At 42.5% G+C, this 15,342-nt stretch overlaps 1 pseudogene; it reads left to right on the forward strand.

Annotated features, from left to right (window-relative positions):
• Positions 1-2,657: 2,657 nt before the first annotated feature.
• Positions 2,658-3,557, forward strand: LOC117707196 (small ribosomal subunit protein uS2 pseudogene; annotated as a pseudogene).
• Positions 3,558-15,342: the final 11,785 nt, after the last annotated feature.

The raw sequence follows: 15,342 nt of genomic DNA on the forward strand, positions 1-15,342 counted from the left end.
CCTACCCCCACCAACGGTGAGCACCCACGCTCCTCACCACAACCTCACCGGCATTTGTTACCATTTGTGTTTTGTTTCTTCTTCTTCTTCTTCTTCTTCTTTTTTTTTTTTTTTTTTTTTGTTTTGTTTTGTTTTGTTTTGTTTTGTTTTTCAAGACAGGGTTTCTCTGTGTAGCCCTGGCTGTCCTGGAACTCACTCTGTAGACCAGGCTGGCCTCGAACTCAGAAATCCACCTGCCTCTGCCTCCCAAGTGCTAGGATTAAAGGCGTGCACCACCACCGCCCGGCTACCATTTGTTTTCTTGATGATAGCAGTTCCGCCTGAGGTTCTGCCCTGAAAGGTCAGGCTAACTTTAATTTGTATTTTCTTGATGGCTATGGATGTTGAACACTTTTAAAATATTTATTGGCCATTTGTGCTTCTTCTCTTAAGGTCTGTTTAGTTCATTGACCCATTTATCACGTGCTGTGCTACTGGGGTTCTATTCAGAAAGTTCTTGCCTACTCATTGATTGTGAAGTATTTGTTGTCAGATGTTTCAGGATTTGAATTAGGATATGCTTTGAGTTGTTCTTTCGTGCAGAGTGAGAGAGGCAGATCTACTTTCATTTTCTTCGGGTGGATATGTATTTTTCTAAAAGATTGGACTTACAAGGACAGCACAAATGAAAACACTACAATAAAAACGGCAGGATGTAAAAAAGAGGCTGGATGCAGTGTTGCATGTCTAATTCCAGCACTTAGGGTGAAGGAAGGACGATGTGGAGTTCAAGGCCAGCCTGGACTACAAGGGGAGGTGGGAAAACAGAGATAGACAGAGAGAAAAGGAAGCAAAACCAGACTGACAAAGACGTCTATACCGAACTGACACTGTGCGGACTGTGGATGAGGTATACTTAGAGTATGCGTGGAGCCCCGAGTTCCAACCCCAGCACCCCTACACTGGTTGTGTTAGTGCATACCTGCTATTGTAACTCCTCCGGCAGGAGGACCCAAAGCTCAAAGCCACCCTCTGCTACCCAGGAAGTTGAAGACAGCCTGTGTTTCCAGTGATTGTTGTCTGGACAGAACGTTTCCAGGTTCTTTTGGTATGTCTCTGTTAGGGTTTTATTGCTGTGAAGAGATACTATAGCCAAGGCAACTCTTAAAAAGGAAAATGTTTAATTGGGGCTGGCTTATAGTTTCAGAGGTTCACCATTATTATCATGGTGGGAAGGATGGCAGCATCTAGGCAGACACGGTGCTGGAAGAACTGGGAGTTCTACATCGCCATCCGCAGGCAGCAGAAGGAAACTGTCCCATGCTGGGAGTAGTTTGAGCACAGGAGACCTCAAAGCCCACCTGCACAGTGACACACTTCCTCCAACAAGGCCCCACCTACTCCAAAAGACCACACCTCCTAATAGTGCCACTCCTCATGGGACGGGCATTTAAACACATGAGTCTGCGGAGGCCATTCCTATTCAAACCACCACAGCATAAAATAATTGAAAAAGTACGTACAGATTGATAAATGGTGAGGGAACTTTAAAGAAAGAGATCATACAGATTAAATATATGCAGCAAGCAGCCAGGGATCTTGAGTTAGAGCACGACCTGGAGCCTTCATGGGGTTTAGGGGAAGGCGTTGCTTGGTAACAAGCAAGGCATGGGTGGTTCTGTTTTGAGTGACAGGCTGGATTATGTAAGCCTTGGTTTAGTGTGTGCCTCCTTTCTTACAATGAACCTGATTTTAACCATGTATGTGCCCATCTGTGCATAGGGCATAAGATGGTAAATACAAGTTCCCCCTAAAAGTTTAATTTGAGGACATACTTTGCCTTACTGCACATGTACCCAACACTAGTTCAAGTGAGTCAGCTTCCTGCCTCCTGCACCCAGCTATGAACTCAACACACTTGAGTGGGAACCTACCACAAAGAGGACTTGCTAAAGGTTGACTTACTCCATTGTTTAAAGTTTGGTGCCTATGCAGCTAGATTCAGGTAAGGGTCCCTGGTTGCTGGGAACCCTGTTGGGAAAGCAGTGCATGCACAGAACAAACCAAGTAGAGTTCCAGGCCGCTAAGCTTGCCTTAGAATGCCCTGCCTCATCTCATCTGGGATACATGAGACTCTGTCTCCATGCATGTGTGTGTGTGTGTGCATGTGTATGCATGTGTATGCATGTGTATGTGTGTGTGCACCCGTGTGTATGCAAGTGTGTATGCACGTGTGTGTGTATGTGTGTGTGTATATGTGTGTGTGTGTGTGTGTGCGTGTGTGTATGTGTGTGCGTGTATGAATGTGCATGTGTTTGCATGTGCATGTATGTGTGTGCGTGTATGTGTGTGTATGTGTGTGTATGTGTGTGTGTGCATGCATGTGTGTATGTGCGTGTGTGTGCACATGTGTGTGTATGTGTGTGTATGTGTGTGTGTATGTATGTGTGTGCATGTGTGTGCATGTGTATATGTGTGTTTGTTATGTAATAGATATGTATAAATACCACATACTAACTAACCAATTACACTGCTGGAGCATCTGATACATATTTCTAAAAGATAAACATGAGAAGGAAAAAAAAGCATAAAGATTACCTTGATATTAGAAAATACTAAACACCCTTTCCACGCTACTCAGTCCATACAGCACTGTTCTTGGTTCCCATCGTAACTTAAAAGGGAAACTTACACAATGTCTGGAGCCCTTGACGCCCTGAAGATGAAGGAGGAAGATGTCCTCAAATTCCTTGCTGCAAGAACCCACTTAGGTGGCACCAACCTTGACTTTCAGATGGAGCAGTACATCTACAAGAGGAAAGTGACGGTATCTACATCATAAATCTGAAGAGGACCTGGGAGAAGCTGCTACTCGCAGCTTGAGTCATTGTTGCCTTTGAGAAGCCGCTGATGTCAGCGTCATCTCCTCCAGGAACACTGGCCAGCGAGCTGTGCTGAAGTTTGCTGCTGCCACAGGAGCCACTCCAATTGCTGGCTGCTTCACACCTGGGACCTTCATGAACCAGATCCAAGCAGCCTTCAGGGAGCCATGACTTCTAGTGGTGACTGATCCCAGGGCTGACCACCAGCCCCTCACAGAAGCCTCTTATGTCAACCTGCCCACCATTGCTCTGTGTAACATAGATTCTCCCTTGAGCTATGTGGACATTGCCATCCCAAGCAATAACAAGGGAGCTCATTCAGTGGGTCTGATGTGGTGGATGCTGGCCCAGGAAGTACTCCGCATGCGAGGTACTATCTCCCGTGAGCACCCATGGGAGGTTATGCCTGATCTTTACTTCTGCAGAGACCCAGAGGAGATTGAGAAGGAGGAACAGGCTGCTGCTGAGAAGGCTGTGACCAAGGAGGAATTCCAGGGTGAATGGACCGCACCAGGTCCTGAGTTCACTGCTCCTCAGCCTGAGGTGGCCGACTGGTCAGGGTGTGCAGGTACCTCTGTGCCCATCCAGCAGTTCCCCACAAAAGACTGGAGTGCACAGACAGCCACTGGCGACTGGTCAGCAGCTCCCACAGCTCAGGCCACCGAGTGGGTTGGAGCCACCACTGAGTGCTCCTGAGCTGCTCTGCAGACACTTGAGGAAAGGGGGAAAAAGTGGAAGGAAAATAAAATTCCCAAAAGCTAAAAAACAAAACAAAACAAACAAAAAAAAAGAGAACAAAACAAAACAAAAAAAAGAAAAAGAAAAATACTAAACAGGGATGGAGAGATGGTTCAGTGGTCAAGATCATTGACTGCTCTTCCAGAGGACCCAGGTTCAATTCCCAGTACAACTCACAATATCTATAACTCCAGTTCCAGAGGGCCCTACTTCTTCTTCTAACACCACACAAACACACTGCTGGACAGACACAGATGCAAGACACACATAAAAAATAAATTAATTAAAAGATAGAATACCAAGTGAAAATGAGGAAAGAGTTCAAACATCTCACTACAAAAAAATTAAAAGACACCAACATAGGAAATGAGGAACAAACAAGCCGTAAGACAAATCGAGAATAAATAATTAGGATGGATGTAATAAGTCCCTCTATGTTAGTAATTACTTTAGATATAAATGGATTAAACCTTTTGTGTGAAAGGCAGACTTGACCGCAGTTAAAAACACATGAGTCAAACAGGCACACATCACCTAACAGTGAAAATGCATTCTGAGAAATGCATTGTTAGGCACTTTCGTCGGTGTCTGAAATCCACAGAATGTACTTAAACAAACCCAGATGATATGTCACTGAACACGGAGAAAGCATCCAATGCATGAGGCTGCTGCCTGCACAGCATGGCACGTTGTTTACAGCAGACTTCTCCATACATCACAGAAGGAGTACAGCTGGGCTGACAAGGGAAGTGTGGTATAGTAAATGCATGAGACAGCGGCAGAGTTGTTTACTAACACTGTGGATGTTAGATACTAAACACAGCTATGGATGCGATGTCCTTATACAAATACTACAGGTTTGCTTTTATTAGCATCACCACAAACAGCAGAGACTACACAACAGTGTGACAAGGGCCACAGTGTCACTGTGCAATGGGAATTCTCCGGCTCCATGGTAACTTTAGGAGCTCACCATCAAATATGCAGCCAAGTGTTATTCTGTAGCCATGGCTCTATGTGCCACAGATCCAAATATGCCGAGAAACAGTATTTCACACAAATACCAACTAAAAGAAAGAATGGCTACACTAACATCATAAAAAAAAAAAGACTTTGCAGTTTTAAATTTTTTTCAGGTGCTAGAGAGATGGCTCAGCAGATGAGAGCACTGGCTGTTCTTGCTAGAGGACCCATGTTTTGTTCCCAGCCTCCACATGGTAGTTCACAGCTGTCCATAGCTCCAGTTTTAGGGCATGAGATGCCCTCTTCTGCCTTCCTGGGTACCAGGTACCCATGTGTTACACATATGTACATTCAGGCAAATACACAGAAAATAAAAATAAATATTTAAGCTGAGCGGTGGTGTTGTAGGCTTTAAATACTGGCACTAGAGGCAGGTGGATCTCTGAGTTCAAGGCAAGCCTGGTCTACAGATCGAGTTCCAGGACAGCAGAACTACATAGAGAGATCTTGTCTCAAAAAAATTTTTTTCAGGGGTGGAGAGATGGCTCAGTTGTTAAGAGCATTGGCTGCCCTTCTAGCGGGTCTAGGTTTGGTTCCCGGCACCCACAGGGCAGCTCACCCCTATCAAAAACTCCAGTTTAGGGATCCAATACTCTTTTGGCCTTTGTGAACACTGTAGGCATGTGGTGCACTCATATACAAGCAGGCAAAACACTCATGTACATAAAACAAATCTCTAGTACATCTATCTGCTCATGTGGACTCTCGCATGGCGGTCAGAAGACAGTCTGCAGGAGTCATTTCTCTCCTTCCACCATGTGGGGCCTGGGAATGGAACTCAGGTTATCAGCCTTGGCGGTGAGTGCCCACTGACCCATCCTGTCTGTCCCAACTTTAATTTTTTTTTAATATAGGAACAAATAAATTACATACTAGCAAAAGTTTTAAAACACAATAAAATGAAGTAATTATAAGCATTTGTGTGTCTATTGATTGGTTATCAAAATATTTGAAGCAAAAATAAATGAGAGCAATGGAAAACTGGTTAAAGAGAGAGACAGGTAGATCTGGGGTCTCCGATAATAGCTGCTTTAATATTATAAAAAATCAAAGTTGGGCAAGGTGGCCCACCTGTAATATCAGGATTTAAGCAGCTGAGGTAGGAGAATTGTCAAAAGATTAAGGTCAGTTTGTGAATTTAAAGGTCAGTCCATGAGTTCAAGTTTAATTTAGGTTTTCAAAACCCTGACTCAAAATTAAAATAAAATTAAATAATCATGGTGCACCATACTGCTAGAGAACCCCTTCCAGAGCTGGGAATCAAACGCAGGCCCACACATGCTAGCCAAGCTCTCAGCATGTGTTGGATCTTGGCAAAGGCCAAGCAAAGATGTGAGCTACCGCTGTCCACAGCTCCAGCCCCTATTCTAATAGAATGAAGAGAAAGCACGTGTTCCTGTCAACAGAAAGGAAGAAAAATAACTCAAAGAATCTAAACTCCTTCATGATAATAAGTCTCAAAACTGGTGATGGCAGTGAATTTCCTCTGCCTAATGAAGGCGATCTGAAGAATTCACAGCCACCCTCATACTCAGCCCCCTAAAATCAAGAGCCATGGAGGATCTCTGCTCCTGCCACTGATCAACATCTTATTGGAACTCCCAGTCCGGATAATTAGGCAAGGAAAGGAAAGAAAAGGCATTCGGCTGAGAGTGGGGAAAGTAACATGTAGGATAGTCTCACCACAAATGGTCTTTTTTTTTCTTTTCTTGGATATTTTATTTACATTCCAGATGCCATCCCCTTTCCCCATTTCCCCTCCCTAGAAACCCCTATCCCATACCCCTTCTCCTTTTTGCTTTTATACAATTTTTAAAATGTTAACCAATGGCTTTATAAATTTGGTAATGCTCAATATCAATCAGAAGTGTAACCTAATACCCAACCTAGATATATCAACTATCTTTGACTGGCGGAGACATGTGAACATCTGCCTCCATGTCTGGCCCCCTTCTCTCTTTCTCTCTCATTACCTAGCTCCTCCTTTCCTTCTCCTCCTCTCCTTACCCCTCCCACCTTAGCTCCTCCTACATATCATCCTTCCTGTTAAAATAAAACTTTTCTCTCAAAATACAGTTAGAGCATAACTATACCAATTTATGCAGGAAAGTGCAAGATAGACCTAAGACCAAGTCCATCATTTTGTTGACAAAGTAAAACCTCTGTCATCTCTCCTAAATAAAAGACTTAGTTCTGAACCTGGCTTTTTTTTCTTGACTTTAGAATGAATGTCAGCTGAAAACCATCCTCTCAAATCTTTTCTCTCAAAGCAAATAGCAAGGATTGAGACTATAAGTTTTCAACCCCATCAGAAATCCAGAATGACTGAGTTAACTGAAATTATGGGAAGCACAAAGCATAGCTTCTAAAACATAGACAATTTATAGAGACTGCTGAACACCTGGACAGTCCCTATACTAGAGAACGTTGGAGCATCTGATCTTCAGCCTTCTGGCCCAAGATCTGACAGACCTAGTGATGCAGAATTATTAAGGGCTGATTACTCTGTCTTGACAGATATAATCAGTCGACTATTCTGCAAGTGTGTCCTTTTCTGGACAGTGATTTGTCTGTAGATGGAAAGAGGCAATTCTTGCCTAGTGGCTGACTCACCACAATTGGAATAACTCCAAAGATGCTCAATTTCTTCTTAGAATCCAAGACAGGAAGCTGTCAGGAGCAGACAGGTCTCTAATCAAAATGAACATTAATACAGAAATGTTTGTAACGTCAATTCTGTGGATTTCTGACATTTTGAAAACCAACTATTTATGTAAGGCAATCTGGACTGTTGTCTGTTAACTCCTTTTGGCTATTTCTAAAGAGAATATAGAAAACTCCCTAACAATAAACTCAAAGCCATGAATTTGCTATAGTCCCTTAACTCACAGTCTAACCATCTCAAATAAGTTAAAAAAGTTAAAGAAGGACTGGGTCTAAGCCTTGTATTCCTAAATGTGTTATACAGGTGCAATGCCTATGATAGTAACAGTATTCATCTCACTTTTATATTAATAAGAAGCTCGTACCAATGAAAACCTTAAATTTGAAATCAAAGTAAATTTTGTACCATTTAAGAAATTATAACTTCATCTTAATAGCAATTATACATAGTTCTACTAGTAGGTTATGGCTATGCAATAAATCCTAGCTAATCCTCCCTGTTCCACCAAAACCACTACTTTTCCCTTGAAAGACAGCCCAATATTAACCACCTTGGTCCTCAAGTCCAGGGAATAGGGGCGCCTCTTCATTAACTTCTTCAAGCTGATTATGGGTGTTGAGATATTAGAAGAGGGGTTGGGGGAAGAGCAAATTGATAAGCCTTTAACACTGTGTCTTCACTGCATCCAGCTGAAATTCCAGGACATCAGAGGTTCGAGCAGGTCTGCTCAGCTTGCCTGATGAGTAGATACACCAAGGCTATGTATTCTGCAATATACAATTCTCAAAACAAATCTTAGTATCAAGATAATTGTTTGTTTGAATTCTGGAATCTAGTCTTCCGGCGGCCTGCCTCTGTCATGTCTAATCCATATAATTCTGGGAGTTTCTATGAGGGTGTGCTCCCACCATCCTCCCATTTTTGCCTTCCTGCTCTCAAATTTCCCAACATCAGGGAATCCAAACTTTCGGGCACCTAGGCCCTCCACTTCCAGTGATGCCTAACCCCTTACCCCATTCCCCCCCCCTCCAATTACTATGAGGGTACCACAAATGGTCTTAAAGAATCCTTTAAAACTGTTAGAACTTCCCTAAGGGCACAGAGTGTAAAATCACCTACAAAAATAATTCTTCTCCTGCACTCAAAGAGTGAACAAGAGGGCTGAAGATGGCTCCATAGTTAAGAGCACAGACTACTCTTCCAGAGGACCCAAGTTCGATTCCCAGCACCCACATGGTACCTCATAGATGTTTGTAACTCCGAGATCTGATACCTCACACATACATGTAGGTAAAACACTGGTTTTTGATGCACATAAAATAAAAATAAATTAATTTTTTAAAAGAGTGAACAAAAAAAAATAAAATTAAGAACACAAATTTTGGGTCCACAAGATGGTTCAGTGAGTAAGGGCACTTGCTGCCTAGTCTGATGACTTGAACTGGATCCCCAGAAACCACTACAAGTTGTCCTCTGACCTTGCACATGCTCCATGACACATGTACCCCAACCCTACAATAAATACGTAAATGGGAAAAGAAGAGAGCCTATCATTTACAGTTGCACTCTGTCATAGTTAGGGTTCTACTGCGGTGAACAGACACCATGACCAAGGCAACTCTTATAAGGACAACATTGAATTGGGGCTGGCTTACAGGTTCAGAGGTTCATTATCATCAAGGTGGGAGCATGGCAGGATCCAGGCAGGCATGGTGCAGGAGGAGCTGAGAGTTCTCTATCTTCATCCAAGATAAAGACAGGAGAAGACTGACTGCCACACGGTTAGGAGAAGGGTCTCATTGCCTACCACCACTGTGACACACTTCCTCCCACAAGACCACACCTTCTAATAGTGCCACTCCCTGGGCCAAATATATTCAAACCAATACACGCTCAAATGAAAACAAGCTTAGGGGGCAGGTTAACAAAACATAACTGAAGCCAAAAAAATAATGCTGGAAACTGAAGAATATCGACATGAATGGTGTGGGGAGCTGACAGAAGGCGGATCTCATCCTTGCAGCCATCTTGAGCCATATACCCTGATACAACAATTGATTACAACAGCTGAGCACACTCTGATAACATCTTGCTTTCGATACCCAGGATCTTCCCTTGGGTGTATGAGACTTAAAGCTGTGATTTAGAGCCAGACTTAAGGGCGTGACTTAGAGATCAGATTTAGAGACAAGGCCTAAGGGCATGACTTAAAGGCGTGACTTAGAGGTGTGGCTTAGAAGTGAGACATATAAAAGGCAAGAGGCAGACAGAAGAGTACAGTACAACTTGGAACTAGGAATTAGGTTAGAAAGTATAACTTACAGTACAACTTGGAGTAGGAATTAGGCATTAGGACAATACAACTTGGAGTTATTAGGGAGTCGGAATTAGGCATTAGGGAGTACAACTTGGAGTTAGTTATTAGACATTGGGAGTACAACTTGGAGTAGGAATTAGGCACTTGAGTCTTGGCACTTGGAGGAAGAGCTTGGAATTAGACATTAGGCACTTAGCACTTGGAAGAAGTAACTTGGAACTTGGAGGCACTAGGGACTAGGAACTAGGGACTAGGAACTCAAGACTTGGGACTTGGAGAGAAGAAGAGAGACTGAAGAATAAACGGGGTTGAATCACACTCTGTCTGGTCTCCATTCTTTGAGTCTGTCCTCACTCTCTCTCTTGCTGAACCCCGACCCGTGGACTGGAGCAGCTTGGGGCAGTACGAGCCAGAACAATTTAGCCCCCAAGGCTTTTGGCAGTGTGGGTTTGAACATTGATAGAGCGGTCCCCAACATTTTGGCCCCCAAGCGTGGGGCAGCTCGGGCCGCAACAGAATGGAATTGCCCCATGCTTATAGACTGAAAGATAATATTAAAATAGCAAGACATCCCAAATTGGCCTTTACAGTTTTAGTAGAAATTATCAAGTTAACTGTAATATTAGTGTGAAAATCCAAGAGACTCAAAGCATCTAAAAATAATTTTGGAAAATAACAAAGTTAGAAAACCCTACTTCCCACTTCTGGTTTTTTAAATGCAAACATTACAATTAAATGTGGTACTGACATAAGAATGGTCAATAGAACAAAACTGAGAGTTCTCTAGCAACCCTTGACAAGGCTACCAAGAGAAGTGAAGAAAGAGTGAACATTTCAACAAACAGTGCTGACCCAACTGGATAACGACATGTAAAACAATTAAGTTAGATCTGTTTGTTCATACCTGGTGCAGAAACTACCACAGACCTAATATAAGAGTTAACTCTATCTAAGAAAAGAAAAGAAGAGAAAAGAAGAGAAGAGAAAAGAAAAGAAAAGAAAAGAAAAGAAGAGGTAGAATAAATTATAGAGACAAAAAGTTTTTGGCTAGTTATATGTGGTAGTATAGGTGCTATGATATGATCCCACCACTCTGGAGGCTGAAGCAGGAGGAGTCCAGAAAATTCAAGGTCAACATGACTACATAGTGACTTCCATGTCAGTCTAGACTTTGTCTTAAAAACACTGGATACGACCCTTTACTCTGTAAGTGTGAGGACCTAGCACATACATGAAAACCCCCATGGCTTCACATGCCTGCAAGCCCAGAACTAAAGAAGAGATGGAGAGACAGTTGGCTCTCCTGTGCTTGCTGGTCAGCCAACCGAGTCATAAAGACAAGCCTCTGGCTCACTAAGAGACCCTGCCTCATGTCAATAAGGCAGACAGCAAGGGAACACCAAATGTCTTATCTGACCTTTGCATGTATCTATGCCAGCATACTGACACCATGCACCCACACCCAAAATAAACGGGCAGGATGAGTACATCTGGGGTGGGAGGACAGCTTAGTGTTAGAGTGCTAGCTCAGTGCACTCATACTCCAACGAACCTTAATAAAGTAGAGAGCCTATTCATCTCTATAAGCTGAGGCAGGAGGATTCCCATGTGTCTGAGACTAGCCTGTGCTACTTAGTAAGACTCCGACTAGAAAGGAAGTAGAGGAGTGGGGATGGACCTTATGCTGGAGGAAAACATTTGCAAATCCTGTATCTGGCAAATATACATGTAATATTAAAGAACTCATGCTTTAATAAGGAGATCACCAGCCATTAACATAAAGACAGAGGGTTTGAAGACTCCCTTCAAGGAGATACACAAACACCTCTCAGTAGTGATATGACTTTTCCTGGGGAATTATGGACAGATTTCTGTTCACTCAGACAGAGTGAACCCTTAAAACAGCAGTCTCACCCAAGCCCAGCTTGATGCGCTGGTGAGCTAATTAGGGTTACTTCCCAGAGCACGGAGAGTAAAAGCCCAGGTCAGCACTGGGATGACTCACAAAAGCTGGTCCCTGGAGATCTGAGCAACAAGCAGGCAGTTCCACCGAGGAGTCTCCTTCAGCCCTAGCTCACTGCTTATAGAGCCTTGGGGAGGCACTTTGTGAACAGTGTGACTTCCTAAGCAACTCAAGCCTTGTGAGGTGGATTGGCTTGGTTGGCCTTACCAGCCTCTTCCCTTCCTCCAGGAAAGAGCACATCAATTTTTAGTGAATAGCCACACAACACTTCTTAGGGAAATGCCCGTCAAAAGCAGATGGAAATAACAGGTAACACTCATTAGAACAGTGGAGGGGTCCAGGATGAACTGAGACCACATCAGGTGGAGTTTTCAGATCAGACTCTGATACTGTGACGGTCAGGAACCTGCCTGATGCCTTTCGTATGAGATCAAAATAAAACAGGCACATTCTAGTGTGAGTAAAGGCTGCTTTCGTTCTGGCCGCTGTATTTGTTTGTCTCTGTGGCCCAAATTGCAGGGTCTTGTGATCAAGTGTCTAACCAATCATACTCAGCATAGTTCTGGATCAGTCTGCCTCTTTGGTGTCACCTTATGATCAGTTATCACCCATCTGCAGTGGATTTGCCTGGACCAGGTGGTTATCCTAAAAAAGACATTAACAAGTGTTGGAAGAGTTGTAGAGAAATAGTCCCCATGTACGCTGCAGATGGGGAGGTAAAATGTTCCCAACGCTTGGGAAGTACTTTGGCAGTCCTTCAAAATGTTAAACATAGGATTATCATCTAACTCAGAAATTCTCTTCCTAGTTTCCTCTCCCAAGAAAGATGAAAATATGCACACAACGATATGAAAACATTTCCGTACAAAAACACACAAACATTCACAGTGGTGTTATCCGGAATTCCATAGAGATGAGATGATGAAACATTTTAGAAACAGATAAACAAATGGGTTGCATTCGCACATGGAACTCTGTGGCGGAATCTCAAGGAAAAGTGCCCGCTGCTGTCTATGCTGTAGCATAGCTGATCCTCAGACACATTCTGGTATGGCAAAGGAGCCATTATAAAAGATCTTGTATTGATACCAGGTGTGGCAGTCCACAACTATAACCCCAACACCGAGGATGCTGAGGCAGAAGGATAGCTAGTTTTAGTCTACCTTAGGCATTTAGAAAGACTGCTTCAAAAATCCAACAAGTAAAACATACGATTCCACTAATGTAAATGAGCTAGAACAGGCAAATCTATAGAAATAGAAACTATGTAAGTGGTGGCATGAGAATAAAGGAGTAGCCTCAGTGGTTAAGAGCACTGGTTGTTCTTCCAAAGGTCTAGAGTTCAACTCCCAACATCCTCTTCTGGCTTCCTTGAGCACTAGGCAAACACATAGTGTACAGACATACATATGGGTAAAACACTCATATACACAAAATAAAACTTTTTTTTTTAATTAAAAAAAACAAGACAGCTATAGTTGAGTCTTTAAAAAGACTGAGAAAGGTTGGTTTAGGGGGATGGTGAGTCTGGAGTTTATTTTGACAAAAAATGATCTGGCGTCAGATTATGGGTGCTGGCTGTGTACATGCATAAAGTAATCACTGAACTGTAGATGTTAAACTAATAAATTTTTAGCGTATGGAAATAAAGCTGGGGGTTTTGTTTGTGTTATCTATTTTTTATTTGGGTTGGTTTTGTTTGTTTGTTTGTTTTGTTGCTTGTTTGTTTTTAGCAGGATCTCCTGCAGCCTAAGCTGTCCTCAGGGAAACTATGTATCAGTATGTATTAGTTGCTATGGATTAGTATAGTGAACATATAGTGTTCATATTCACTAACATGACCTTGAAATCCTGATACTTCTTCCCCTAGCTCCCAGGTACTGGGATGACAGGCATGTGCCATCATGCCCACAGGATGCTGTTTGGCTTATTTTTTGTTTTTTAATCTATTATACAAATTTCCTCTTCTTTATTTTTCTTTCATGGTACTTCTTCTGTTGCCTCTGTAGCTCAGTTTGGCTTTGAACAGTTCTCCCTCAGCGCCCCAAGGAGCTAGAACTATAGGCCTGTGCCACAAAGCTCAATTCATTACAGTATTTAACTGTCTTGGCTAGTTTTTTATGTCAGCTTGGTACAGCTGGAGTCATCTGAGAGGAGGAATCCTCAATTGAGAAAGGGCTGTAGGCAAGCCTGAAACGCACTTCTTAGTGATTGATGGCAGGCATCTCAGCCAATTGTGTGTGGGGCTGTCCCTGGGCTGGTAGTCCTGGGTTCTATAAGAAAGCAGGCTGAGCAAGCCATGAAGAGCAAGCCAGTAAGCAGCACCCCTCTATGCCCTCTGCATCAGCTCCCACCTTCAGGTTCCTGCCTTGTTTGAGTTCATGTCTTGACTTCCTTCAGTGATGAACAGTGATGTGGAAGAGAAAGCCAAATAAACCCTTTCCTCCCCAACTTGCTTTTGGCTATGGTGTTTCATCACAGCAATAGTTACCATAACTGGTACACTGATAGTATATGTTCACTATTGTAAACCTAGCCTCTGTTAGACTTTGTTTCAAAAACTGTATAATGCAAAACCATAAAAGCCACAGAAGTAATATAGGTTAAAATTCAGATATGCTAGGGTCTGCTGATAACATTTAAATGTGACACCAACAAAAGGAAGAATTGATAAGATGAACATAATTATCATTAAAATTGTTTGCTCTGTGAAAACCATTGTCATGGGAATCTTATAAAATGTAATAGAGAAAATATTTGTAAAGATATGTCTGGTAAAAAAAAAACCATCATCAAAAACATACACAGAAATTTTAAGCAGCAATAAGAAAGCTAACAAGGGCTGGAGAGATGGCTCAGTGGTTAAGAGCACTCCCTACTCTTCCAGAGGGCCTGGGCTCAATTTCCAGAACCTACATGGTGGCTCACAATTGTCTTTAACTCTAGTTCCAGAGGATCTGTGCCTTCTTCTGGTCTTCACAGGCACCAGGTATGCATGTGGTGAAGAAACTCACATGGAGACAAAATACTCATACATACAAAATAAAATAATAAAATAAAAATATTTGTAGGCATATGTTTTTACAGCCTACTTTAATAAGGGCTCAACCTTCCCTCTAGCTCAGCAGAGGTGGTGGAAAAGACAGGTTATTAGGATATGGGGGAAGTGGAACCGTTTAGAAACAGTTCTTTGAGGTGATTCCAATCTTGATTGTTCTTAGCCCAGTCCACTAGCAAACACCAAACATGAATCAGCAACTGCAGTCCAGTCCACTTGGGGGACACCACACACAAATCAGCAAGGGCAGTTCAATCCAGAAAAACTGCAAAACTCACCAACTGACCCAAGTCCGCAGACGTGGCAAGAAGCTGCCTTGCTTCAAGCTTTTAGACTTTGTGGGACAGAGAATCAAAAAGAGAAGTTATAATGACTCTTCTACTTTCTTTAATGTGACCAGTTATTCTGACTCATTCATGGACTGGTCTAGAAATCAATCCAATATTGGAAATGACTGTCTTTATTTGGAAGGCTGGTTCTGGACATTTTCAGAGACATATCCGGAAGTTAGCTGCAGCTTTCTATGAAGTCACACTGGCTATAGATAACATTGGGACAGGATCTGGACTAACAGCAAGTGTTAGTGCATGTGTTAATGCTCCTAATCTTTTATTGTCATGTTAAAATTACTTTTGTTTTTTTCCACAGTACTTAATGTAAGTTGTATTGATTGTATACTTTCTAATTGTGTTAGTGTGTTGAAATCTGGCATGTCTA

Source organism: Arvicanthis niloticus, chromosome 4 (assembly GCF_011762505.2).
Source record: "Arvicanthis niloticus isolate mArvNil1 chromosome 4, mArvNil1.pat.X, whole genome shotgun sequence".
Taxonomy (NCBI): Eukaryota; Metazoa; Chordata; class Mammalia; order Rodentia; family Muridae; genus Arvicanthis; species Arvicanthis niloticus.